This window comes from Rhipicephalus microplus, unplaced genomic scaffold (assembly GCF_043290135.1).
Source record: "Rhipicephalus microplus isolate Deutch F79 unplaced genomic scaffold, USDA_Rmic scaffold_53, whole genome shotgun sequence".
In the NCBI taxonomy this organism is placed as follows: domain Eukaryota; kingdom Metazoa; phylum Arthropoda; class Arachnida; order Ixodida; family Ixodidae; genus Rhipicephalus; species Rhipicephalus microplus.
In genome coordinates this window covers 1,921,750-1,948,735 of record NW_027464626.1, presented here as the reverse complement: position 1 = coordinate 1,948,735, position 26,986 = coordinate 1,921,750, and the positions used below count along the sequence as shown (strand labels likewise).

Sequence of the window (26,986 nt, the reverse complement as noted above, 5' to 3'; positions counted from 1 at the left end):
CCCACTATTTGTGTCTTTCCTAGGAATTTTGAATACCAGACGTTGTTGGTCCCGCTGTACCACTACTTTAAAAAACGTAGACGTCCAGAGCTCTTCTCTTTCAAGGGGTTCTTATAGCTTTCTCAATGGTATTCAAGTGGTTGGTGAATGCGGCCAGGGTGCTTTTTAAGATGCAAAAGCGATCATCAAAATATCGGAAGAATACTTTCAGAGAAGGGTCGAAGGAAGCCAGAGCCTGGCTTTCCACTGACTCCATAGCCAGGTTTGCCACCGTTACTGAGATCGAGGCGCCCAGAAAGGCTCCATGCAGCTGCTGTAAATCACATCACGTAAAGTAAAGTAGGTATTGTTCAAACAGAAATCCAGTTGTCTTAACATGGTGCGTTTGCCCAGTTTTTCATCAGCCTACAGGGCAGCTTTACAGGCACTTACAGCAAGTGGCACAGGAACACAGGTAAAAATGGAATTGACGTCGAATGTCATTATGATTTTATTATCGTCCACAGTGAGATGACGCACTTTGTCAATGATGTCTTGCGAGCCACGGATGATTGTGGGGCCACTTTTGAGCAGCGGAGCATGCATAGTTGCGAACGCGTGATTGTCACGCGTTCGCCTCTCTGCAGGCTTCAAAGCCTGCAGAGAGGCGAACGCGTGACAATCACGATGAGCCGTATTGGCGTGCCAAACATGAATTTCGAATAAGCTGTACAGTGCCGGCGCAGAGCCGTTGTGGCAAAGAAGCGAAAACTGAAAATCCTTGTGTTCCGGATTCACGTATCAGAAAAAGTCTACCAGAAGATCCTGCAGTTCTTATTTCACCTTGAGTGTGGGATCACGTTCGAGGACGGCATAGGTGCTGCTATCCCAGACGATGTCTGACGTCTTACTGATGTGGTCAGTTGTGTTCATAATAACAGTGATATTCCCTTTGTCAGCTGGCAGTATCACTATACCATAATTCTTGGGAAGATTCCTCATTGAGTTGGGCGGTTCGGGCAATAGGGCAGTGTGCTTTTTATGCGCGAACTTGGTGAGAATTCTGATCGCACAAGTACAGGCCTTGTCTCGTTCGGCGTCATCCATCTGATCAATGGCATGCTCTACGGTGCATATCAGTTTCTTTGGTTCAAGTGGGCCACTCATGCTAAAGTTCAGTCCAAATTCGAGCACACTCATCTTGAGCTGACTAGGAGCTTACGAGGACAAATTTCATACCACTAACCTTGCTTGGTATAACGTGTTATTTTTACGACAAGGCTGTAGGTGATTCAGTTTGTTCTGATGCGTGTGTTCACACAGAAATAACTGTAGCTGAGCCTTGCAGTTTGCGTAAAGCTCAATACTGGTGAAAACAAACGGGCACTTGTATTTAAGGTAATGGTGAGCAAAGGAGAGCTGTAATTAAGGTGACGGTGAGCAAAGGAGAGCTGATTCTGGAAGTCCAGAACTGCTCTGCAGTTCATGACTCAAGTTTTAAGTAACTGCCACTTAGCTTTCGATACTACCAGGTGTCCGAAAGCCATGTGCACCAGTCTCAGCATGCACAATGACTTCAGAATCAAGCCTTGGCCTTTGCAGAACAGGTTGAAGTTCAGGTGACCTTTGAACAAAGAGGTTCGAAATAAACTGGGAGACTTGGGTAATCTTTGGTTGGCCATATACGCCTGGCGTAGATAAACGAAGTCAAGAATTGGACGAAATTTCATGCTTCGGCCTCCCAGCATAGTGAACAAGGATACCGTCTGGAAGTACAAACATCTTTTTTGTTATATTTTCGACACCCTCTTGATTGGCGTCCTTTTTTTTCTGCAGTGTCATTACATCTCGACCGGACGAGATTGACAAGGATATTTTAACAACACTCGTTGATGAGTTGGTTGGTGCTTTGCTTTAAAAAAGATTCCAGCCAATAAAATGATGAACACAGAAAACGAAGCAGGAGACAGGAAAGCAGCTCGACTACCAACTGTTTATTCAAGTACGCGTGGCTCAAGTATATGTACCCATGTGGTCCCGTGGTGATGCTACAAGCTTCTAACAGAAATCGCATAATACAATAAACTGACGCCCAATCACTCTATGCCTTCTTCGTCCTACTAATCACTCAAGATTACAAAAAAGTTTCCAGGAAAGTTTTTTCTTTCCTGTGCAACGCCATGCAGCTATCACTACAAGATGCTTCGCCAAGAATTCTTTGGAATGTGAAAAGATTAAAGTACAGTCGAATCTCGATAATTTGAACTCGAAGGGGCCCGAAAATTTGTTCAAATTAAAAGAAGTTCAAACTAATGAAAGCTAAATAAACCGAGGGCTCTCCATGCAGTGGTGCATGTGCATTGAGCTAACGCACGGGGGGGGGAAGTTTCAGAAGACTTACATTTATTTACAAATCACAGGACATCCATTATTATTTCAAGTATTCGGTGATTCGCGTCTGCATGCGTTTGCCTTGCAGCAAGTCAATCAATTCCGCACGCAGCTTGCAAAGCATTTCTACTTCGGCTTCAGCATTCTCCTGGCAAGAGAAGTTGCACGCGGAAATGTCCAGCATCGACACTTTCTAAAGACGACGACAACAACGGCTGCGTAGTCTCTCCGCTGCGCAGCCGTAGCATGGCTAGCACATGACGAGAAAGGAGGAGCATCTCCGTCCAGGCGGAGAGAAGCAGACGGCATTTGAGAGAAAACCATCACTCCACGGCAGCTTTTTTTTCACTCTTTTCGCGCGCGTCGTTGAAAGGAGAAGGGTTATGTGGCAGGGACAGGAAAGAAGGGGGACGCGTGGCATGGGCGCGTGAAAGACCCCCCTCCTTCCTTCAATGTGCAGAGCCGTGCTTCCGCAAGGGGCAAAGGCCGCAGAAGATAGTGCCTTTTTCCTTTCCTTCAACCACACATTCATTCAACCCAGCAACAGCCTTTTTTTCCTCTCTCTCTTCGCAAACGGCGTTGGAAGGAGAAGGGTCTTTATGTGGCAGGGACGGAAAAGGGAGAACCGTGACAAGGGCACGTCGCAGATCGGCATTAGAGAGTGAGCAAACATTCCACCATAGCCTTTTCTTGCCTTTTCATTTCCTTTTCGGGCAGCGCTTAGTTGTCGCAGGTGCCGCCATGGGATTGGGCAGGGTGCTGAGAGCATTTTCGGAGCACGGTATGTTCAAAATAACCGTCGCAAGTGTCTGCACGTTCGAATTACCGGGTGTTTTTGTCCATTGGAATACACATAGCTTTGAAGAGACCTTATCATGAGTTCGAACTGACCAGAAGTTTGAATTAAGCGTGTTCGAATTAATGAGATTCAACTATATTTCATGTGCCATTTTTTCATGGCTTCTGCCCAAAATCCTGAGTTTGTTCAGCATTGGCTTACATTTGCACTATTTACAATGAAGGGCTAATTTGGAGCCTGTTCCTTTCTCTAATAATTTAAAATGTTTCCATGCTCTAAAATTCACACAACACCTGTTTGGCTTATGTACACCATCCGAAAAGTCAGTGGAACTTCATATACCACACCAACAACACAATTCACACAAATTTGCCCTTGCTTCACTTCGTACTGTGGCTTCTTTTTTTTTGCCGATGTGTGCACATAAGCCATTCAGTTTCCTTGGCGCGGAAAACACCACAGACTCATTGTACCTGGAGGCAACTTTTTTCAGGCCATGCCCAACATGGTGCGCATAAGGCACCACCTGTAGTCTTCTCTGCTCTGGACAGGTCTGTGTGTTTTTCCTCTTTCCTGTCATTTTTCGTAGCAAATATTTAGCTACAGCAGATAAAACAAATTTATTTACTTATTTATTTCATTTTCCTCAAGGGTCCCGAACAGAAGGTAGATTACATGAGGGGTGGGCATACAAGACATGGGTAAAGGCAAAGTTGGATGTGCAACAAAACATAAAACAGAAATTTCAGGCCATATCTGAAGTGGCAGAAACAAACAAAACAAGAAAAAAAAGGGGGGGGGGGGTAACAAGTACATTTGTTTGTGGACTCTAGATAAAAACATTTTACAGTGACAAAATATACCACTTATAGGGTGCAAATCATTGCCAAGTACACAAAATATACATACACGCCATACTAGGAAGATGACACTAGAAACCATTACACAAGAATTAGCATGGCAAGTCACACGAAAAAAAATTATTATGGTTCAGTGATGGTTAACAGGGAATTTTGAAAGGCTTCTGCATCCTGAATGCTAACAATGGTATCCTGTAGGGCGTTCCATTCCTCAGCTGTCCGAATGAAGAAAGATTCGGCCAATGCGGTAGTTCTGGGACGAGGGTAATATACTTGCATAGTGTTGCAACATCAATCACAGAAATAGGGGTGTTGCGTGACGCAAATGCTGGATGGGGATGCGTGATGGAATTTGTGAAATAATACGAGCCGCGCAGTTTTTTGGTTTTGACTAAGAGAAATTAATACGGCAGGCTTCTTTAAGTCTTCTACACTGGTGAACGATGAGTAATTGGGAAAGGTGAATCTGGCAGCGCAGTTTTAGATGGCTTCTAGGTTTTGGATGAAATAATGCTGGTGTGGGTTCCAAATTGCTGCGGCATATTTTAATTTGGGGCGTAATATTGTGGTGAAAGCTACTATTTTTAAGTGGCTGGGAGCAAACTTCAGGCTTCTTTGGATATAACCTTCAGATCTACTCGCTGTTGAAATGACGTGATTGATCTGGAGGGTCCATGATAGGTCACTTGAGATATGTATTTCAAGGTATTTATACGAGCTAGTCGGTTATAGAAAACTGTTATATAGGGCGTAGTTGTACTTTAACGAATTAGTACGTCTGTGAAAAGACACTGATCTACATTCAGAAATGTTTAAACTCATATGTCACTTGTGGCACCAATTTTGAACGGCTGTTAGGTGTGCTTGTAAAGCTATTTGCTCTTCATGACTAGTGATTTTTGCGTAAATAATGCAATCGTCGACGAATAATCTTATGTTGTTAGTAATACAGTGTGGAAGGTTGATGATGTAAATTCGGAAAAGCAGGGGGCCAAGTACTGTTCCCTGGGGAACACCGGAGAGGACGGGAGAGATTTGAGACCTAGCTCTATTTATGACGACAAACTGTTTTCTGTCAGTGAGAAAGTTATTAATCCAGGACAAGAGGAATGGGTCGAGATTAGGCAAAGAAGGTTTGGTCAAAAGGCGGTGGTGAGGAACTTTATCAAAAGCCTTTTCAAAGTCAAGAAATAAAGCATCAGTTTGGATGTTCCGGTCAAGATTTGTCTGCAAGTCAGGGATGAAGGCAGCAAGTTGCGTTTCACACTACAGGCCTTTTCAAAAACAATTTAGGGAAGGGTGAATGAAGTTGTGCTGTTAGAGGTGATTAACGATGTTGGTAAATAAAATGTGCTCCATAGTTTTGGATGGGACACTTGTAAGCGATATGGGCCGGTAGTTATATGGGAATGCTTTGTTGCCATTTTTGTATAGTGGAGTGATTTCACCGAGTTTCCAATCACTTGTCACCTGTCCCTGTGAAAGTGATTCAGAGAAGAGCAGCTGAATTTCTGTACTAATTATCAATTGTGTGGTCATTATTATTTTGCCGTTGATGTTTTCCACTTGCAGATGACAGTTTCATTTTTCTAATTGCGTTATTTATTCTATTTGCAGATATTTCAATAGGTGACATTAGCTCACTTATATAGGCTCAAGGTTCTCTCCGGAGTTCGCAAAAAAGCTATCTTCACGCGTGAAAACAGAACAAAAGGCATTGTTTAGGGCATTGGCCGAATCTACGTCACTTAGCGATTTGTTATTAGTACCAAAAGAGTTATCGGCGAGATGTTTCATGGGTTTTTTGTTTGCCATAATTTCTTAGGGTTATTTTTGAGCATGTCTGGTAGTGTTGATCGAAAAAAATTGCGTTTCGCGTTTTGAATGTTAATTGAGAGGCATCGCACAGAGTCGAAATATTCTTTTCATAGAGATGGTCGGTTTTGTTGTTTGGCACGTCTGAACAGGTGTTTTTTCCGGCTCATCAGTTTTTAATCGCGTTGTTAAACCAAGGGGCGGATGTTTTGTTTTTAATTTTTATGCTCTGTATACATGCATCAGTTAGTTGATTGAGTTTTTCGACTAATAACCTCCAATTGTTTTCTATGGTGCGCTTGTTCAATCCCTGGTGGTATGAATTGTAAAATTGTTCAAGTTCGGTGTTAATATTTTCATAATTGCCACGACCGTAGAGCTTTATCTGCTTTGGTGTAAGCTTATTTTCTGGAAAAGTAAAACTGAGAAAGGCAAAAATAATTTTGTGATCACCTATTTCTTTAAGGTAATGGAGAGAATGTAGGCTACTTGGATCCGACATTAGTATAAGGTCTATTATAATAGAGCTGCGTAATGTTTCTCTGGTGGCATGGGTTATAACTTGTGTTCGTTGGTAGTTTTCTAAACAGGCTAGGAAATCGCCGCATTCACCGCTGCGAAGGAAAACATTGTTTGATCATTTTCTGGATGGATAATTGAAGCCCCACAAATTATAAACTTTCTACGGGGATACATTTTGTGTAGTTTGTCGAAGGTGTCGTTAAAGCTGATGTTAAAGTTGGGCTCTGATTTGGCGGAGGGGGGGGGGGGTGGCGGTAACAGACACCTAGTATGACCAGCCCATGGGAACTTTCGCAAGTTACCCAAAGAGCTTCCAGTGGACTGGTAATGCTAATAATGAAGTGAAGGATTGTATGTTTAACAGCGATGAGCACGCCACCACCTCGACCGGATAAACGGTCCTGGCGATGCAATGTGAAATTGATTAGGTATGAAAGAACTTCAGAATCTTTGATGGAAGGTAAAAGCCATGTTTCTGTCAGCATCCCGACGTCACAATCAGATGATTCAATTATGGTACATATTTTGTCGTGTTTCGGCATGATGCTTTTTATGTTTGTGTAGAGAATAGAAAAGGTGACATTATTTGCATGTTTAGAGGGGTGATCCTGGATATGGCGAGAGGGTGAGGTAACTGGCGACGCATTTACTGGGTTGCGAAATTGTTAGCTTCACGCGGAAAAATTCCTTCGACTTCTTTTCGGGTTGCATTATAGTGGCACGATTTTTTCCCAATAACTACCTTCTTGTAACGAAGATTGAAAGGGTCGCTGTGCTCACATGCAAAGCGTAGAAGCTCTCTTTAGGCAGTGCGGGTAGCGAAACAATAATCCGGAGCTATACTGTACGGCGTATCTTTCAGTTTGAAACCGTTAGATAGGATTGCTTCTTTTATTTTGAACTGGGAGAAGTTAACAATTACCGGGCGTGGTTTTTCCGGTTGACATTTTGCGATTCTGTGCGCTCTTTTTATATCGTTTGGCACAAGATTAATTTTGATGTGCTTCTTGCAAATGTTACCAACAAACCCTTCACTGTCTGCCCAAGTTTCTTCTTTTTTGTGTGTGCAATGTGTATAGGCTAAAGCTGTCTCAACTGGCGTCTGACACTGAGCGCTGTCTAGCGAGGCGAGGAGGAATCACAATGGGAGTGGCGGCGGGTGCTGCCATCTATCGGGGGGTACGCGAGATGGGCACTGCGGTATGGCTGACAACTCATGTGCCACCCCCTGCTTGACGACCAAGTCCAGGGGTCGAGAAGTTCAGCGCTAAAGATGTCTTGCCATGCGTAGGCATAGCTAAGAACATAATGAAATGGCTTGCATTGGCTTGAATGTACATCTGTTGAAGATGGGCTGGCAGGCTGAGAGGTAGATTCACGAACCACAAAGGTCTGTTCGTTTACAAACTTTAACTTAGTGTTCTTGGGTTTGGTGGCCTGAGGCTTGACAATCTTCTTGAAAGGCTTACCATTTTCACTTTGCAGAGATGACTCCCTGTCATCCTTCTAGAGTTTAGCCAGTGTCGCATTTGGTGAAGCAATAGGCAGAGTGGCAGCACTACTTGACATCAGTGCCATCACCTTTGTCTGCTCAGGCTCGTCGGAACTGACTGAGCTTAAAGACTCGTCCCACTTCACAGCAGCTTTCTTGGCTGACGCAGCATTTTAAGCCTTTTGTGTCTACTTTGCGGTTGCTTGCTTCTTGGCAGGAGGCGATTTCGGCGCACTGTCCTCAGGATAGTTGGAAAAGCTGTCCTGTTGCTTCGATTGTTGGGGCTTCATGGTAGCTGCCTTGAGCACAGGCTTCTTACTCAGTGGTGCCACGGCTTTGAATTATGGGCTGTCGGATGCGTTGGTCTGAGGCTTTGCTCGCTTGCTAGGGGCTCTCGAACGAACAGCTCCCTGTTCTCGTAAAGAAGATGATGTCTTTCGTTTCAATGTTTCATCTTCGTAAAAATAGGAGTTGAAATCCGAGTCCTTGCTGTGTCGCTCTGGTGCTCTGGGCTTAGCAATTTGATGTGAGGCGGGTGTTTGGGCGTTTATCTTGGCATTCATGTTGCATTTCGCAATTGCCGAGTTTATCGGCTTTGCCGGCTTGGCCTCTTCATTGGTGAAATATTCACTGAGTGGCACTTTACGAAGGATGAAACATATTTTATGGACCTCGAGGTCCGCTGGTGTGAGGATTCGAGAAACAACGACAACGACGAAGGTGCGGGACAAGGCACGTGCGATTACGAGTGTGAGGATTCGAGAAAAAACGACAACGACGAAGGTGCGGGTCAAGGCACGTGCGATTACGAGGCAACTGTGCGCCAATCAGCTGATGACTAGCGGTGGCCCACAGAGGTGGCGTGCCACGATTGGGCCACGTGCGACAATTACGTGGCAGCAGGCTTTGTGGCTGGGGACGAGCCGAAGCAGCGGCAGGCGGAAGACAGCGGGCCGAAGCGTCGGACGCAGGCGATCCAGGTTCCGGCCAGGGAACGCGGCCGTCCACGCTGCTGCCGTCCAACCACCAGCTGGGGCGGCATTGCCGGCACGAGTACTGCATCTCGGGGCGTGGCCTGGCCTGCTGTTCTCTTCCTTGCCGAGGGCATCGCAGATCTCGGCGAGGCGTGTCAACCGTCAGCCGTTCGGCACAGCGATGGACGTGGCCTGGCTAATGGTCACGGTTGCGCCGAGCATCGCGTCTCGACGCTAGCTGTTCGCTGGACGGGCTGGCCATTCCCCGCATGGAGCATCGCGTCTCCGATGCGGGCTGACTGCTCCGTAGCCGCACTCATGCCATCAAGTGCCGGCGTCACCAGCGTCGCACATCGACAACAGAACAAGGAACGTGCGGAGAAGAGAGCTCGAAGGTTGAGGCCACGAAGGCAGAGGAAGCGGTGCGCCGCTCGAGAAGACGAGTTCCTGGCAGCGTTCCTGAGCCGGACGTGGGACCCGTACGTGTCGGCCAGGTCGAGCTCCGGTGTGTCTGTTTGAGGTCGAATCCGTCAGTCTGTACAAGGTCCATGGACGGGGCCTGCTGAACGGCTCCTGCCTGGGTGCAGTGGCCGGGAGCAGGTTCGTGGGCGAGGCCTACCGGGTGTGGTCCTCGTGAGCCGTGGCCAGATCCTGGACCTCCGGAGTTGCGACCCTGACTGCTGGGTTGGCCGCGACGTCCGACTCAAAGGCGCTGCACACGGTAGCGTATCCATGCACCGTCAGCCGTTCCACCCGTGCCATCAAATAAATTGTTCATGTTAATCCTTTCTCGTCCGCCATCAACAAACATAGTGACGAACGTCCCTTAATCATTACAGCTGGCTACCTGGCTGTTGTGCAATGCAAATGCTCTTGGCGAAGAGCCCAACCACGCTTAACGACGTCATTAGCTTGTGCCAAAGCTACAAAGAATCGCGGAAGCAGCGAGTTCTGACAAGACGTCCTCCAGCGCACGATTTGGCATGACTGTCCAGCGTGACTAACGGTCATGACCAAGCGTCGCTAATAGCCGAAATAAAAACATTTTTCGGCGATGAAGTCGCACGACAGTTTTCTTTGGTACCTTCACCCTGAATCCTACCACAACTCTACCATCGTTTCTCCATGGTGTCATTCAAGGAGAGCTCGCGCAGGCGCTTGCAGCTGCCTGTGAGCATAATTTTCTAACTGCTTTACTCACTTACGCTGCAGCTGCAGCCATGCCAACTCTCAAGTGCCTGCACCTCCATTCCAGTATCCTGCCAGCTATCCCCCACTTACTGTCTCTTGGAGTGGCACTAACACCTCCAATCCAATGCGCAGCTTTCACAGTCACCTGATATGTTTGGTATGTTGATACCCCGGACCCGTCGCAAGGTATTGCCGCCGCCGGACGTACATCATCGATGAAAACTGCCGAGAGCCCTTCTTTCTACTTGACTCCAACGCGCGTTACGGTTACTACACTCTAACGCAAGCTCGCTATCAGGATAACCACCGCCCTCGGTTGGGACATCTTTGCTCGCCCTCTCCGCACCGCCGCTCACCTTGTCCTATGCGCTGACAGCCTGTGCCTAACGAACAAAGAAACTAGATGCAGTTTATGAGTCAAGAACTGTGCAAGTTTTGGTTTGCCCAAGTCCTCATTCGTCACCTGTTTATGTTATTATAGTTTGCATAGAAAATGTCGCTGCAATCGCTTTTGTAGATACTGGTGCAGCTGTTACTGTTATCCATGCTGGATATTGCCGCTCAGTTCGTAAGGTCATGACGCCTTTCTTCAGATTGTCGTTTTGCACAGCCAGTGCTCAACCTCTTCAACCGATCGTAGTCTGTACAGCCCGTGTGACAATTGAGGACGTTCTGTATACAATATAGTGCATCATTCTTTCATCGTGATCCCATACCATTGTCTTGGTAAGAGACTTTTTGTCGCGTCACAACGCTGTAATCGAGTGTGCTTGGGCTGAGGTTCAATTCTGCGCACTGAATGACCGAGCCTCCGTCGACATCCAGTCTACCTCTAAACTAGTCGTTAATGACAACACCGAAATCCCTCCATGCTCTTTCGTATTCGTACCAGTTTCATGCAGTGCCATATTCGATGACACAGTCTTCTTCACACCATCTCAAATATTAGTTCCCCGAAGAGCCTTCCGCTGCCTTTTGCGTCAATCGACCTTGTCGAAGGCTCTACCACTATGCCAATATATGATCATCAGTCATCACCTTTATCCCTGTTTTATCACGGATGCCTTGGCCAGGTCGAGACGATCAACTCCACCAGAATTATATTCGTCCTTGATGAGGCGCCTTCCACCACTATCTGTGAAGTGGCTGTCATCTCTGTGCCTGACCCAACATCAGCGGACATATCTGGACCGTTCATTGCTGAAGATTTAACACCTTCGCAGTGTTCTCAGCTCCTCACCAACCGGCGAAAGAAAAGTGCTACCGCTTTTTTTCAACATTGCACAAACATCTCTCGGCCGTGCCATAGCAGTCAAGCACCGCATCAACATTGGGTCCCACTCACCGCTGCGACAATGACAATATTGCGTGTCCGCTACAGAATACCGCACCATTGCTAAGGAAGTAGAGTATGCATGCTCCGCAGAAGCGTTATCACAGAGCTCATGGGCGTCTCTGATGGTCCTGGTCAAACAGAAAGATGATTCCATACGTTTCTGTCTTTATTTCCCGTGATTGAACAAGATCACGCTAATAGATGTCTATCCACTGCCACGCATTGTCGATGCTTTGGACTGTTTAGAGAGGGCTGAGTTTTTCTCCTCGTTATACTTGTGGTCAGGCTAAAGGCAGGTGCTATGGTGGAGGCCACTCGCCTCAAAACCACTTTTTGTCATGTCAGACAGCTTATATGGATTCGTCGTCATGCCTTTTCGACATTGCGATGCACCTGCAACGTTCGAATGAATGGTGGACAGCATTCTGCGTGGCCATAAATGGAACATCTGTTTGTGTTACCTCGATGGTGGCATGGTCTTCGCCCCAAACTTCGACACAAACTTACAGCTCTGCTGCATGCTCGATGCTGCTGCCCCTGTGCCAGAGTACTTCTTCTTTTATATATATATTTATATATATATATATATATATACGTGTGTGTGTGTGTGTGTGTGTGTGTGTGTGCGTGTGTGTGTGTTGAGATTTAGAAGGGGCTGTTAGCGTTATTGACAGGACACTGCACATTTTGCTAAGTTACTCATGAGTTTGTACGCCGCAAAATTCTGAGTACTAGTATAATAACTGACATCTAAATGAGCTACTGGCAATCATGTGGAATGGTGTATGACATTTTCGCCACCCTTACTCCTCAGTTTTACGAATCTCTCAAATTTCAAAGTTGCGAGTTTGGCAGATCTATATTTAATATCGCAGAGTCTGTCAAAATATTTGACAGGTGCAGCAAATCCTAATATGAACTTCATCACTGTTCGCTCAGTCGGGTAGTTCATCATACTGCGTTCATTGAAATAGCAGGGCTCTATTCACACTGGATAATTTAAAGGATGCTGAATGGTATATACTTCTTTTTCAATATCTAAGCTTTATTTATACTGCTCCAAGTTTAATACAGTTAAATCTGGATATAACGAAACTGATAAAGTCTCGAAAAAACTTGTTATAAAGAGGATTTCATCATATGCTGGTTTGGTACAAAATTCGGAAAATAAACGCGCAAATTAAACAAAAGGGGTACTTAAGGAGAGCTAACTGAAAACACTTATTTTACAGTAAAAAAAACTGCATTAATATTGCAATATCAATTACATGGACACACTCGGAGAGTTTTTGCATCGCCGCTATGTTACGTAACAAGTCCAAATTGATAAGATGCCCCCGCGCATCGTAATTTCACGAGGGAGTAAAGGCGCGCGAGCGCTGCTGAAGCAGAGATCAAACCAGTCTGCTCTTTCCTATCACCTGGAAAGAGCATAAGATAACATGCATAAGATAACTGCCGTCGAATGCTCAAACAGAAAGTAAACCACCCTTCTTGAACTAGCGTGAAACAATGTGGGGGTTAGGGGGTGGGGAAGGGGGGAGGGGATCGCTTGAGTGGCAATAATTAACTCAATTGGATTTTAAGGGTGGTTGCATGGCTGGTGCGCTTGCTATCTCGGCGAGTATCAGTGCCGTTTCAGCGCGAAGAGACCAACACCACCTAGACTTTAGGTGGTGTTGGAAGAGACTGTGTGGAAAGAGCACTTCTCCTTGGAGAGGCCATATTTGCTCACACCAGCATTTTGTTAGAGTTACGTGATATCCGATCCAAAAGAGTTGGTGCAGCTTTACGTATTATACCATTACAATTTTTTACTATCGCGTTCATTGGATTGCGCTGTCGTGTTGCTAGAACTAATCAGCTAATCGCAAAAGCTACCAGCCTGCGAACTGGCGGCGCTGAGCAAGACGGGAAAGCAAGTGACCAGTCGACCTGCGAAGAGCCGTCGTCACCGTGGTCTCGGAGAGTTTCCATGAACGTGTCATCTGACATCCCCTCGGTGTGGTCGACACGGTTGTCCGAAAGTAGGAAAAGTCACAGTTTCGCCGCAAGGGCGAAGCAATAAATGACTGCAATAGCAACAACTTTCAATATAACGCTAAGAACAGCAAGCAGATTGAAACGTGAAACGCGCTGCTCTGGCACGAATGACGCACGAGCACAATTAACAGGACGAAGCAAACTAACAATGTTTACGGCTCGACACTTAACACGCTGTTTAAAACGAGGCACGAAACGTAATCACGGGTACAGATTGAGTGCCAACTAACAGGTACCCCAGTTGTTACTTCACTGTTTTTGAAAGGCGCACTCTTTTCGCGAACGGCGCCTTTCCAGCGAGCCAAGTAATCTTTGTGCGCCCGGCAACTAAACGCAATCGTTCCGGTAAAACTCGAAGGTGCTATTTCACCTGTCGAAGGATAAGCGCGCGTGCACAGGCATGTGTCACATATACGTGGGCTGCGCTGCATATGGAAGGCGCTTTATCGAATAGTTTTTCGTGGTTTTCCGCATCTGTGTCTTTGTCCTTCGCTTTTCGTTTTCGACGCCGTGCGCCCGTGCATAGTTTCACTGCGCGTTCATCGTGTGGCCCCTGACGACGTCTTTGTTTTTCTTTTTGTATTGCCATAGCATTTATGCGGAGAGTCCCGACTGATTTATTGCCGTCGCTGCCGCAGCCGTGCTTCACCGTATATGTACGTATCCAATATAAAAACTCAAGAAAGGAAGAAAAAAAAGCCGCCCGCGCTCGGCACCCAGCTTGTCACGATGCGCCGCCGCACGCTCATCTCACACGCGCACTTTACCGCGCGAATAATGAGGAAGAGGGGGGGGACATTAAGATCTCCATTTCGGCTGTTGAGAGACTCGTGGGAGGGTTATGAAGAAGACCCGCACGTAGTCAGCTACATTTTAGATCTGTTAGAAAGACTATCTAAAACCAGAGAGCTCGTTGAGGAAAACATGAAGGCGGCTCAGAATTTAGCAAAGACACTACGATAAGTTGTCCCGGAAGCGCATTAGTGTGGCACTGCGAACGCACAAAGGTTTTTTTTCCTATTTTATTTTTTTTGGAGTGTGTGTGTGTGGGGGGGAGGGTGGGGCACTATTGCGTATGCGCTTGCGGCGACGAGAACGGCAGCAACGCCAGCTCGTGGGGTGTAGCCGCCTCGCGCTCACCTGCGCGCAATAACGAGCGCTTGCCCTCGCCTGATGCGCGTGCGCCCCTTCGTGCTTTGTCGGCAGAGGGGCAGCCGCGGAAGATGCATGCTTGTAACAAAATGTAGAGCGAAATTCCTAGATTGTCCGTCGGGAAAATTCATTATATCAAGGTTGTCTACCACTGTTACTTTGTTGCATAGAGGTCACAAATACATGTGCTTCTATGGAGTAACGGCGGGGAATAGAAAAACTTAGTTATACCGAGGAATTTGTTATATCAAGGTTTGTTATAAGCAGGTTTAAATGTATTTCATGATAAAAAGATGTGTGAATTTGTTTCCCTAACCTGCTCCAAATTTGGATTTTAGTGCTCCAGATGTAACATTTTGCTGCTCCAAAAATTGTTTCAAATTGTATTTAAGCTGTTGCACCCTTGTGCACGTTGCTGTACCGCCAACAGCGTCCTGTTTCTGTTTCTCTTCTTGTTAGAGCCTAGTTTTGGAATAGCCAGATTCCTAACTGGCACTTGTACCGGTTCGACGTTCAAACATCTCTCTGCTGGTGACTGGCGCTCTCCGTTCGCTGGGTGATGTCGTATGCCTTGGCGAAGCTGAGACTCGTCTCTGCGAACAGGTGTTGTTGTAGGTCTTCGTCCCGCAGTCCGCACACAAAGCGGTCACGCAACATTACATTCAAAGTGAACGTATTGGTGTTAGTAGGTTGGCACTTGATCCTCTCTTCTGCGCAGTAGCTGAAGTTGCTGAAGTCGACGTCCCGAAATTGCCGTCAGCCGCGAGATTTGTTAGAGTCACCACGTAGTTGCTTACTTTTTCGCCTTCCAGTTGGTCTCGACGCTGGAAGCGGGCTAAGCTGTAGACCTCTGATGGCCTTGGGTCATAGCATCTTTGTAGCGCAGTTAAAATGTCGTCGTAGTCTATGATTGCTGGAATGGCTGACTGAATCAGGGCACAGACTTTGTCGTACGTCTGCTTCCCGCACAGCATTAGCAGGTTGGCTCTCTTAATTGCTGCATCAGTTGTGTTGTTACCCACGAAGTAAAGCTGTAGGCATCCAAACCGCGATGACCATGATGAGTCGTTGAATTCGGGTATCTAATATTAAAGGCAGTGCGTAGCGCAGGTCTAAATCCACTTCCTCATCGCCACTGTTATGTCCGGGGTTGTCGTCGTCCCAAGGATGTACAGAGCTGTCCACTTCTACCCTGAACACCGTGCCGTGTGGCTGGCGCTCCATGGAGCACCTCTGCCGGCTGCTTCGGAAACTGGTGCGCAAGCTCAAAGACAGCTGTAGGCGGGGCTTTCGCCGCATCGTCTGCTGGAGTGCGGTCGCTCGACAAAATTGGTGCTGCTTTGCGGTGAAGCAAGCATTACTCTTGTTACGTACGCATACAAATTGAGCAGTTTGTGCGGTTCTCAAGAAGCGCAGACACTGTGGCTTTTTTTTCAAGCCATCGTGCAAGTAATAAACCGTGGCCCTTACACGAGCAAAACTTCGCGCTGGCACTGCCAGAGCTAAGCTGCTCAGTGTAACAGAAATAATATTCTGCAGCTCACACGACTGCTTTTGTTCAGGGCTCGCCGCGGTGGTCCAGTGGCTAAGGCACTCGACTGCTAACCCGCAGGTTGCGGGTTCGAATCCCAGCTATGGCGGCTGCATTTCTGATGGAAGTGGAAATGTTGTAGGCCCATGTGCTCAGATTTGGGTGCACGTTAAAGAACCCCAGGTTGTCGAAATTTCCGGAGTCCTCCACTACGGCGTCTCTCATAGTCATATGGTGGTTTTGAGACGTTGAACCCCACATATCAATCAATCAATCAATGCTTTTGATCAGCCCAAAGCTTAACATCGCAAAATTGGTGATTAATATATCATGTGAGGCCTGATATAACAGCTTGCAATGTTTGAAAATTTTGATTATTTACTAACCTGTAAACAAGAGATAGTGAGTAGTTCGTTAATCTTATGGAACTGATATAACATTGGTGTGTTACCAATTGCGCTGCTCTCACGTGCTCCAGAATTTAAATCGCCAATATTCTACCCTCATTCACAGCTTACTAGCAGCTGTTTTTCTTCGTACCACTCAGGCAGACAAATTAAGAAACATTCTAATCAAATTTTCAGTGGAACTTGTATGGGGTAATCAGTGCACCAAACAAGCACCGATGACAAATTTTTACTGCTGTGAGCAGTTGCAGATTAAAGCTTCATACTTTTTGTCTCTAAGAAAAAAAGGCGCGCTTATCGTTTTATATCTTTTTAGGCTTACAACATTAGTCCACTACAGTAATTTGTTATGACCCATTAATTTGTTGTGCCATCAAAGGTTCCTTTTTTTTATCGCCGCATGATAAAAGGACTGCATACGTTCGATATTACTTCATTCCAGTATTGTCTCCTAATTGAAGGGCCATGCCGTAAATGCCGGAAGGAGAAAGACGATGTATTGTAGGTTTATGCCTGCGAGAATATTCTCCACGTGCTATATTAGCGATGAAAAACCGTCCTTTTGCAATTGTCAACTGGATCATTCAAGTGTACAGGAATGATGGACGCATTGGAGATGCCTCTCAGCAGCCTCGTTGCCGGCTGACTACAATGGACAAATATCTGCAAATTGTGGCAGCCGTAGCAGAACAGCTGAAAAGTACAGTCGGAGAAGTACAAACTGAGCACGGACTTGACCAGGTTTTTTCTACAACCATGAAACGCCTCCTCTACGTAGCAGGACTTTGAAGCCGAACCGCTGTCAGGAAGCCCCTCATGCGATCCGAGAACAAGGCGAAGCGGCTCTAGTTTGCTGAATATCGCGCCCACTGGTCTGCATCTCACTTGAAACGCTTGGTAATCATGGACGAGTGCACGTTCAGGATTCGTTGGGATCAGAGAACACAAGTTTGGCGCCCCATGAACATGCAGTTTGTAAAGCAGTGAAATTCGCAAAAACACGACTGCTTCTTCAAAGCTTAAAATCTTTCAAGAAGCAGTCGTGTTTTTGCGAACTTCAGCCGCTACTTTCAGCAGCGCTAGTTATCCGTGATATCACTGTGCAGTTCGTGGTTATACTTTATTGATTCTAAGTTAGCAGCTAAATATTGCCAAAATCTTTTTTCATTTAGGTAATGAAAGGTGTGAAAGATATCTAACGGGAAGGTAATTCATTGGAGTTTATAAGACCCTGAGAACTAACCTCTAACTTTCGGTGTTATCTAGAACACTAAACAATCTTTTCTAAAACACTTGAAGGGCCCCTGAAACACTTTTTCAAGTAACCATGGAATGAATTCACTGGAATAGCTTATTGCCTCACGAACTCAATGCCGCAAAATTTTAAGAATTCGTTTAGTGCGAGTTGAGTTACAAAGGTATGTCGCATGCTCCAATCGCATTCTCTCATCCCGACGAAAGCACTAGAAGCTAAGCAGGAAGGGGTGGGAGGGGCACACAAAACACGTCATGCGCGCCTCGTGACCTTGAGCACTTTTTCCTTTTTGTTCTTCGAATGCACGGCTTTTTCAGTGTGATTACACGCGCACGCGTGGACAAGTAGCGACCTCCCACGCCGATCTCTGTAACAAGCGAGCTTTCCATGTTCAATTCAGCCAATGGCTGATAGATGGGCTTACTACATGTGACTTTCGAGCATATTGCGTGGTATGTCGAGAGATAAGGAAGCACGTTTTAGCTGACTTTGATAGTTTATTGTGAATTCTAGGCCACATGCTGTGCTATTATGTTTGGCTCGCGTGTTTTCGGGAACCTCTACTACCGATCGGCAGCATTTTCTGACCATGCTCCAAAAAGTGTTGCAGGGTCCTTTTAACTGCCTTTTTCTTTGGTGCGCCTGATGAAAATTATGTATTTTAAGCAAGTTTATATCAAAAATTCTTCGTAAATCTATTTCATCTCATGAGGTAACTTGTGAAAGCGACTTTCAATTTTAAAGTTCATGCACGCGTTACTCAGATTTCGGGAAGCACGCCCGAAAAACTCAATAGACTCAGGTCACCGACCGTCAAATTAGTCACCGACCAATTGGCCCGCAGGCCAATTGGTCGGTGACTATGGCATCTCAGGCCTAGTCTGCTAAAGGTCACCGTCTCTATTTTTTTAGGAACCTCATTTTGCTCTTGGAATCTCTTTCATAATGCCCATGACACAATAAAGTATATGAGTAGCTACTACAAGCATTTGGCCCCAGTGCCTAAAGTCACCAAGGCAACCACACACAAAAAAAGCCTATCATTGGCTCCGTCAGTACCTTATCACGCTACTGTTTTCCACACTTAAATGTTGCAGTATCATAAGGCCATTTTTTTCTGTTAATAAACTGTGCTTGTTAATTTGCTGCAGATATATGCCGCGATACACACGTCGAGTAGCTGCCAGTGGCCTAAGTTCACTGACTGTCTGGGGGTGATCACAAAGTATGACCTCAGCCCTCTCTTCAGGGTACACGGCTGAGAGCTACTGCTCCAATCTAGACGTTGTGGCATTGCCATTCCTTTTGGAAGGAAATGTTCCCAGATAGAGAGTTCATTGGCCTCAGTGCGAGAATGGCCTCGGTGCCATTCTTGCTCATCGCAAGAATGGCTGCAACGAGTATGTTGTCGCCTACGCCAGTCATACCCTAACGAAGGCAGAGTCTAACTATTCCGTCACGGAAAAGGAGTGCTTGGCTATCATTTGGGCTATAGGAAAATTTTGCACTTATCTTTACGGATGCCAGTTCCATGTTGTCACAGATCACCATGCCTTATGCTGACTAGCGTCCATGAAAGATCCTACTGGCCGCCTCGCTCGTTGGGTTTTACGCCTTCAGGAATACGACATCCGTGTTATTTATCTCTCAGGACGCAGCCATTCAGACGCCGATGCACTATCCCGTTCTCCACTGCCTCCTGACCTTGCCTGATTACCAACTGCCATCTGCGATTCGTCATCGTTGAGCATCACTGGCATGCCATCCGAGCAGCGCAAAGATCCCTGGATCAATTCTTTGCTCGACGTCCTCTCTCACAGCTCGTCAGAAACTACTTCACGCTCCCTCTCTCGTCAAGCCACTTTGCTGTCCGTGAAAGCTTGTTGTATCGCCACAATTACGTTACGGATGGCCGTAGGTGGCTCCTTGTCATCCCTCGTCATTTGCGCTCGGACATCTGCGCTGCCTTTCACGATGACCCCCAGTGTGGCCACGCTGGAGTATTCAAGACTTACTCTCGCCTTTGTCTAAAATACTACTGGCGCGGCATGTATCGGCACGTTCGCCAGTACGTTCGGTCATGCACCATGTGTCAACGACGCAAGACGCCTTCTCACAGCACTGCTGGCCCTTTGCAACCCTTAACCTGCCCAGTAAGACCGATCGCGTCGGAATTGATATTTATGGTTCTCTACTCAACACTCTTAGAGGCAACCGGTGGATTATCGTCGCCATTGATCATTTGACACGTTACGCTGAAACATCTGCGCTGCCTGCTACCACTATGAAAGACGTTGCGTCCTTGCTTCTTCACGTTCTCATTTTGCTACATGGTGAACCTTGTGAATTACTGAGCGACCTTGGACGTGTGTTTCTCTCGAACGCCATCGACGAGCTGCTGAAGGCATGTCGCACTGTCCATAGGAAAACCTCGGCATACCATCATCAAACCAATGGCATGACAGAACGCTTTAATCGTACTCTTGGAAATATGCTTGCCATGTTTGCCTCTGAGGACTACACTAATTTGGACCAAGTGCTCCCTTTTGTCACGTACGCGTACAACTTTGCGGCACAAACAATCACTGGCTTTTCTCCTCTCTTTCTCCTGTACGGACGTGAGCCATCATGCTCCATGGACACCATTCTCCCTTACAGGCCTGACGTTTCTAAAGCGACGCCTGTTTCTGAAGCAGCTGCTTATGCTGAAGAGTGTCGTCAACTCTCTCGTTCATTTACTGCACAAGACAAATGGCACCAGAATACTGACCACGATGCCTCTGCGTCTAGTGCCCACTATAACCCAGGAATGTTGGTTTGGCTCTGGGTCCCGTCTACCCCTCCCGGTCTTTCCCCGAAGCTTTCGTCGAAATACCATGGCCCCTACTGTGTGGTGCGACAAACATCTCCTGTCAACTATGAAGTTGAGCCCATTGAGCCACCTTCGGATCATTGCTGCCATGAGCGTGAAACACTACACATATCAGGCTTCAAAACGTGCTATGACCCCCTTGTCGTATCATTTCTCTAGGTCGCCAGGTTGGCTCTTTTCTGCGCGGGGAGTAATTGTACCGGAGCATAGTGGCGCCAGCTCTGTGCCAGTGTGAAAGAAGATATTTACATCCATGTGTAGCTTGTGCTTGCCGGGTTCCTGCCTGTACCAGCTTGTTGCGGCTAATGCTTCTCGAATAATAACCTGTGTTTTTATGTAACCTCGCTTGTTGCAGTTTATTTACATTATAGAAGAAAGATAGGAAGTGTACAGAGATCCATAAGATCCCGCGTTATGTGCAACAGAGATTCAGTTCATGATTCCGCACATGACTCTGTGCAGGTTTCGGCATTATTTACAAAAATGCTTTGGCTTTTATAGCCCGCCGTCACTGCCGTAAGAAGAAGGTGGTTATCACTCTTGCCACAAAGCAAGGGACGAAGTCTTTGTGGTCCACCCTCCAGAAAGGGTGCAGATATTGCACCACTTGGCAGGGCGAAACGGTCAAATGTTAACAGGAACGCACCATTTACTTTCCTCCTCCTCTACTAGCTTAAACACTAGCTAAGGAGGAAAGATGTTTGAGGTTCGGAATGGGTCCCCTCGATGACTCGAGTGCACGGTAGCTGCGCGAAGGAAGGGCTGTAGTCCGGTGAAGAGACGCTTTATTGCAGCCTCAGGCGACTGCCCGAGTCCAAGCCCGAACCTCCGCCCACATTTCAAATTCAAACATCCTCTTTTCAACCCTTGGTCGAACAAAGAGTCTTCACAAAAACCAATCACGTGTTGGGACTCGCATCATCACAACCAATCACAGAAACACTTTCATAAAAGGCACTACATTTGTAAAAACCTCGTCACCAAATAAAACCCGCAAGGGGATAGGTTCTCCGCATGTGACACTCTCTCCCATGCCAGGTCGTGCTGCCCAACATTACTAGTGCTGCCTCCATCGGATGACTTCCGTGACGGCTGTTCTCACGCTCGAGCCCCGTCAGTTCTCTCATTAATTGTTGCTTCCTAGAAGCCTCCTTAAGAGCGGTGGGTACACCGTTGGGCTCCGTGCGCTTACCAGGTGTGCATGCGACAGCGAGGCGCCCCGACATCCCAACAACAGTGGGGCAGATTATGGTTGTTTTCCTGCCGCCACTATGTCTCTGTCAGCCAAGTGCTCGCGTCTCCATGTCATTCTCAATGACACGCGTGCCTGCCAACAATGGCTTAAACTCAGACGGTGGCGCCTGACCTGCCTCATGCCAGACGCTTTTTTGAGTAAGCTTTCCTCTTCTAATCCCGAACGGGGCGACCTTGACTGCTCTGCTTGTGAACCGTGAGAACGAAGAAGTCTATTTTCTTTCCCGCGCTCGGGTCTTCCGCGTTCGCCTTCGCAGAACCGATCAGCTTCCTTAGTTGACGGGTTGGGAACTGGCTATGCGCTCTACATTAGCCGCATTAATTGCGCTGCACCCCACATGCTGGTAATTGGTGCGTCATACTATCTGCACCACACAAAGATGCACCCGGCCCACGACTTGAAGGCACCACAGGGCGAGGAGGTGGAGTCCGGAGAGGGAAAGTTGAGCTCATCCGGGGAGAAGGCCACTAACCCGAACGTCAGCAGCAGTCTATGCTGCTTTCAGCTTCAGGCCATCCAAACGCTCGATCCCCATGAACGGCTTCTTCGACGCGTTCCCACGCTTCCGGGCTGTCGGTATGTTGATATGGCCTCGCGTAGATGACAAAAGCTAAGTCAAGAGGTTGACAATGAGACCCGCCACAGTGGCGCCGTTCCCCTGCTGTTCGAGCCCGTTCAACAAAAGGCTTGTTTCGCTAAGCTTTCGTGGAGACCCGACTGCTTCCTGGAACGTCTACCGGACAGCGTCTTGCAGACTAAGCGCCGATGGGGTCGAAAGCCTTCCTAGTAGACCGGCTTACGCACATTGGCGTCGGTCCAGGTGAATTGCCAGGCCAAACGTAACGGTGTGTGTGCGTTTGTGTGTGTAGATAGAGAGAGAGAAAGGACAGAACAAATAGTTTAGGGATTACACTAAATTCGCAAGCTTCCAATGTGCGATGAGAGAGGCATAATGTGGCGTAATAAAAATGCATACATAAATAAAGAAAGTTAGGCCCAAGAACAAATGCGCGTTCGTATCATTTCATTTCCTGTGTGTTCATTCCATCGCGTTGGTTAAGTACGCCACCAAGCTACCAAGCCAAACAAACAACCAGTACTGTTTCAATGATTACCAGTAATGTTCAAATGGCACCTAATTTTGTTTGAATAAAAAATAAGAGCTAAGAATAGTGTAAAATATAACTTCCATTGGCCACATCGGAATGATCAGTTTACGTTTATGCGTACTGCAGGATGAATTATCCCCAAATCGCTCTTCCTCGCAATGGCCTCATAATTTCTTGATTATGTAGCTGCCTTTTAACCATCACTGCTCACAGCCAGATTAGCGATATCTTGGTATGCATTCCGGCACTCCAATAAACAGTTTGTCCTTCGCATTATATAACTTGTCCCGATTATAAAATGTTGTAGTGTATGGCAAAGCCAATTATGAGCTTTAGTGACGAACACTGAATATTATTGCGCTGTAAAATATTCTTTAATATGTTCCTGTTTTTTCTTTCGTCTTGTTTACAATAATGTTATTCCACCTGGGCAAAGCACTTATTCTACAAACTTGTACATAGCAAAGTATAAGCACTTCAAACACGGCTCAAGCAAACCACGGCAGTAATTCTTTATTCACGAATACTATCGGCGAATACCAATATTAATGATTATTCTACCTTCCAAGGATTGTATTTTTTACTGCAAGAACTGCATTTCAATTGCACTGCCATTTTTACACCCAGTATTCTGCTTTTTGTTTATGCATTGAACTGATTGGCACCTGAATTAAAGTCATTGGCAATTGTAATAAACACGGTGGCACTTGGAATAAACTCACTGGTATGCAGCCTGATTGATTCGGGCCTTGGAATAAATGTTTGCCACAAAGAATAAATAGCTCGATGCTCAGATTATTTCAATGTTCACAGTATATTTAAGCTGGCACTTGAATTAAAGTGAGCGGTAAAACCTGTAGTTCATGCTAGCATAGGATGTGTTTGTTCTTCAGCACAGTATAAGCTTCATGTGTCCGCCTTACTTTGTTGATCTCTATTAGATCCCCATGAACACCCTCCAATTCCCCCAACAGACAGCTAGACTAGCCTCACTAGATAGTCTAGCATTGAAGGAAGCTAATATCTGATAAAAGCCTATACACAAAGCGAAAATTTCATTCCCCTAGGCAATGAAATTTAAAGCAACTTTTTGTTTGTTTTTTCAAATCGCATCTCTCCTTAATATTTAAGTTTCGATTCAAAAGGCATGCTATAATGTTTTAAATATAGCAAGGTTCACAGTAAGTAATGAAACGTGGTTAAAAGTTAATTTTGCGTGAGGCTGTGTTTTGATACTCCAGTTACAGAATTAAGGCTATGTGAGACCATTGACGTGCCACCTGCATGGAGTTAACTGTTTTGAACACCCATCGCAAGGAGCTTGATTAATGGTTTTGATAGAAGCGTTTCAGTTGTGTATACATGTTCTCCTTCAGGTACCCGGTTGCCGTTCAAGTGGGCTTTTCAAAGCTTTCAATCGCCATGTCTTGCACAAGCTCAATGTTAAAGTGCTTTCACCGGTAAGTTACCTTCAGTTACTATTAGTGGTAAGGCTAGTGTTTGTTAATAAAATTGGTAAGGCTAGGTTTCTTCATAGTCATAATAAGACGTAAAGTATGTCTACAGAAGCAAGGGCACCCATCCTGTTTATGTGTTCCTTTTGAGGTCGGGTTTTTGCTACTCAGCGTGTTAATGTAAACTACATACAATCGAGCCCGCTTATAACGAACCTGAGCGTGACGCGGCATTCGTTCGCTGTATCCCGAAGTTCGTAGTAAATTAAACACAGCTTTTAAAAAAAGTTGTGAGTGAAAACACAAACTCTTTATGCCCCAAAAAGTCCGTGATGTACGTGTTTCGAATTTCAGAAGTGATAAGGGCGGTCTTGAGTTTATTTAAAACGGCAGGGTACTTGTTCGTCGAGACCTGTGGCATAAGCTGCATGAGGCACTGACTCCAAAGTTTCGTCGTTCTCGCAATCCGATTCCTCCAAACTGCGCTCGCTACGTACTTCATTCACAATGCCCTAATCCGTGCAAGGTTCCGCAGTGTCGGCATCATCTTCGGCTGTAATTAAACCATCGCAACAAATGTCTCGCTCTTCTAGGTCGGAGTCGGTGATGCGCTGCCACAAATCGTCACCGCAGGGGTCCTGTTCGGAAGCTTCAGGCTTGGCATCGGGCTCGACGGCAACGAAGTCAGTCTCACGAAAACAGTTTTAGGTGCATGTAGCCATCACCACCGCCCAGGAAATATTCACTTTCTCCACAGCTGAATACCGGGTTGCCTGAAGCGGCAAAGTGGCTGCCAGATGGCCAACAGCTATGAGCAAGTGCTCTGCAACGCGGCACCTAACGCGCGGATTACGCTCAAACCAAGCGGTCACACTTTTGACGTTTTCTTGAGCGGCAGGAGAAAAAAGCGTGCTAGTCCTTCCGTCGGCCATTATAACCACACACGCACACCAAGAGCGAGCAAGACGCACACACGCGACACACATGCCAGAACGTGTGGAACAGCTCTGGGCTTGTTTCCAGTCAAAAAACGAAACTAATTCGAGCCAGCGTGGCGGGCGTCGAGTAGTGGGGGAGACGGGCTAAGGGGTTGTGATCAAGAGAAAAGAGTAGACTTGTGAAAGAAGGGCAAAAAGTTGCGATAAAGAGAGGGGAGGATGCGGTGGGAGGGCGACTTTGAAAACCAAAACACACGGGAAGGAGGCAGGTTGGGTAGCTTGCTTGAAAGGTCCGCGAAACTCGCACATAGAAAAACTTGAAAAGAGTGCATGGCCGCCTGAATCGGTGCGCTCGGCGGTGTTCGAAGAATCGGCGGCGGCGGTCAAAAAATCGTTTCGTTGCACCTGCGGGTTTGCGTGGCCTCACGGACTTCGATATTTTGTGATTCGTTCTGCGCAAATTAACAGCGATTTTCGCGATTCCGCACGCGCGCGGAATGCACGCTGAGTTGAGTGCGAAGTGAGCGAGAACAAGTCCTAAACACGAAACGAATTGCAAATGATCAAAGTCGGTGTGGTAGCGTACGCGCATGCACTTGACGCAGACTATCGGACACAGTTGGTTGCCGATGATGTTGACAAATGGTCTGGTCACTCCAGGCCGCCGACGTGAACGACAGTACCAGCGATCAAAAACGGGGTAGATGGTCGACTGGTCTTCGAAAGGTCGGCGGCAGTGTAAAAACACGTGCCTCGTCTGGTGATGCGGAATGCTCAGACTAGCTGGGGAGACAAAGGATGGAGGGATGCTTAACAAAAGCGGTCGGGGAGAGCGGTAACTAGAGGGGCGTGGAGGCAGGGTCGGTGCTTAGCAATAAGAATGTATGGGCATCTTGCCGATGCTTGATCGGTGGTCGAAATTGGTTTACCAGGAAGTCGGCAGACCGCTGATTCAGTTCGCTGTAACCGATCAGCGGCTCTCGGAGACGTTCGTTCTAAGTGCGATTTTGTGCCATTGAACCAATGTATATTTTCACGGTAACGCGGATATTGTTCGTTTTAAGCGAAAGTTCGTTTTAAGTGGGGCCGTTATATGTGGGCTTGACTGTAGACAATGCTGCGCACATTGATTGAGTCAAAGTTTTTTTCAAGACAATTTAAAAGGACTGTCTACGACTCAGAAAAATTTTTGGAATTGATGAGAAGATAGTTCATCACATCGGCAGGGACAAACAGGCTTTTGTCCGTAAAAAAGAAGTTATAGTTTTAACTTGATAATGAAAGTCGGCAAAAAATTACTGCCAGCGTCACCCAACAGCAATGTGGTCACCCTACTGGTAGAACGAGAAATCCTTGCAGGTGCACTTAATTAGCTTGAAGACATAGATGTATAACTTGAAATTATATTTTACACACTCAAAGCAGCTTTACGTCTTACCAGAAACTAATTTTTGCCTTTTTTCTTCCCTTGCGTTCGAACAGACACCCGGTGGCACTGCGAATGGTGTGTTCGCTTGCCTGCATGCCTGCCTGCTAACGACGCAGCAACATGAGCGCGGCGTCCGCCGCCGCTCTTAAGAACAGGAAAAAAGTGTGCATTTTATACAAGAC

At 46.5% G+C, this 26,986-nt stretch overlaps 1 long non-coding RNA gene across 1 annotated transcript; it reads left to right on the top strand.

Moving 5' to 3' along the window:
- The first annotated feature begins 3,096 nt into the window (after window positions 1–3,096).
- Window positions 3,097–26,986, top strand: LOC142788299 (uncharacterized). Its single transcript, XR_012889328.1, has 3 exons — window positions 3,097–3,151; window positions 24,360–24,443; window positions 26,858–26,986. It is a non-coding gene; the product is annotated as an uncharacterized LOC142788299 (long non-coding RNA).